The sequence below is a fragment of the Phaenicophaeus curvirostris genome, chromosome 9 (assembly GCF_032191515.1).
Source record: "Phaenicophaeus curvirostris isolate KB17595 chromosome 9, BPBGC_Pcur_1.0, whole genome shotgun sequence".
Taxonomy (NCBI): domain Eukaryota; kingdom Metazoa; phylum Chordata; class Aves; order Cuculiformes; family Cuculidae; genus Phaenicophaeus; species Phaenicophaeus curvirostris.
In genome coordinates this window covers 1-2313 of record NC_091400.1, presented here as the reverse complement: position 1 = coordinate 2313, position 2313 = coordinate 1, and positions in this window count along the sequence as shown.

Here is a 2313-nt window from a genome sequence, read left to right as displayed (position 1 = left end):
GAGGAAAAAAGGGAACAACATCAGTTAAAACCTACTGCTGGATTTGGAACTTGACCTGCTCTTTAGTATCATTTTTTTTATCCCAATAAAGGAATTATGTATTTCCTCCCTATGCATAAATAGTATTAAATGTCTGATTAGCAAGCAAGTCTGTAAGCAGAAGCAAGACTGCGATTCTGTGGAGCAGAGGGAGTGGTGAGTTACTGTAGTTGCTTAGATGCAGAGGACCTGCCCTATACGTGCAGGCTTGTGGTTGCTGAGGACACGCTCAGGTGTCAGTCACAGCTTCCCCTCAGCGACAGAAAAAATGCGGTTGTGTTACCAATTGTGTGTAGTTTCTTAAAATAAAGCTGCTAAGGAGTCATTTGTGTAACGAGGGTAGAGGACTTCCACATATTCCTGTAGCCATAAAAGAGGAGTTTGCTCATAACAAGGCACTGTTGCATTGCGACACTGCTGGAGAAGGGAGAGAAGGGTTATGTGTGTATAATTGAAGCTCTTTACAGTTGGAATAATGCAGGACGAGCGTGCCTTGGGCTTTCTCGCAGCTGAAGGAGAATTTAGCCGAGCGTTTCACCTTGAGCCAGCAAAAACGTGGTTCCTATGTTCAGTAAGCTCCATACGTGAGATTAGTCTTGATGTTGAACAATCCCTGTTGATTTTCCCTTGATGTTAAGGCAACTCTGCAGCAAAATGCAATTAAGTCCATGATTACTTTCTAGAATGAGATACCTGGTCCCAGGTTTCCTTTTTGAAATGTGCAAAATATATTCTCCTCCCCTCCTCCCTCGCAGACCTTGGGAAGACGCGGGGACTGCCCGCGGTGGGCTGCTTGCCCGGGGCCCGAGGTCCCCCAGCCCAGCGCGGGCTGCGAGGATCCTTGGGAACGGCAGATGGGGAACGCTCTGTAAAACGAGGATTCATTCTTCCCCAAAGTGGCTTTCCCCTGGAAGGATGCAGTTGCTGAAATAGGAAAGAGAATGTGTTTTCTGCCTCCTTGTCCCCGATTGAAATCTGGCCGCAGCTGACGGCGAGCAGGAATCATTAGCACGCCAAAGCAGCCACGTCCTGCGTGAAGCAAGCTTGGTGACTCCTGGGCCAGTTTCTAATGCACAGATGGTAAAATAATCCCACTGCCCTGCTTGCCAGCTTTGTTTGCTGCCTGCCTGCGAAAGGCCAGGGAATGACGAGGGACTGCATTACCCCTTCCACCTCTCGGAGACGCCGGGCGGGCAGTGTGGGGAGAGCTGCGTGTACTAAGCATGTGGCTTTACCACGCGTCAGCGCGTTGACTCATGGACCCAGGCAGACGGCTGACACCCCTGGAGCTCCCGGCTCTTTGCTCCTCCCTTCGCCTGGACGTCTCCACCTCACGGCAGAAACATCTGCACTGTGTGCAGAGCAGCCCCCGGCCGCCTACGTGCGACAGCCCAGCAGATTGAAATCATCTGGGGCCGATTCCGGGTCCCCCCGTACATCAGGATGTACAGTAGCAGTTCGGGGCTTGGTGTGCGTGTAGTTCAGCTGTCTTTGCTGTGGCTGGGGGCAGAGGGACAGCTGGGACAGCAACTGCTTTAGCAATCCAACTTTAATCTGCCTGCGTCCGTGAGTCAGCACCCTCCGAGTGCATCTGCCCCGACACAGAGGCAGGACACGCGTGCTGGAGTAGCACCCGGTGCTTTATAACCCAGATGACTGCGAGAGAAGGAAAGGCAGGCCCAAGTGAGCTGTTAAGCAATCGCTAATGACACAAAGTGACACAGCTCCTGCTTTGCATGGATTGAGAAAGGAGTCATAAGATGAGATGCTCATTTAAACACAGCTCATTCTGTGACTCCCAACTGCAGTGGCTTATCAGGAACCCCGGGGATCCCAGCACTGCGTCTTCCTGGGTCAGCCCAAGGAGGAGAAACGCATACCAGCATCACCGTTTCCTTGCAATGAATGCATTTGCCTGGCTTAACCACTGTAAAGAATCGCAGCCCTTTCTCGGAAGCACACTTTGTGCTGGCTGAATGGCAGAGCTTTGTGACAGATACTCCTGAGCTTTGGATTTGCCCACACTACATGCCAGGTGCAGAGTGAAATGCTTGGGTACCTCTCCTCTGGCCTAGGCAGGACAGAGCACAGTCCCCTCGGGGGACTTGGATGTTGATCCTTCTCTCTTGCAAGGGAATTGAGTAGATGCTTCCCTGCTCCCTACTTTTTTACCAGTGGCAGACCCAACCTGTGCCGCAGTCAGCTTTCTGGATCCAAAAAGCATCCAGGAGGGCAATTTAGGGTTTTTTTTTAGGCTCACATTGGTTAAACTTC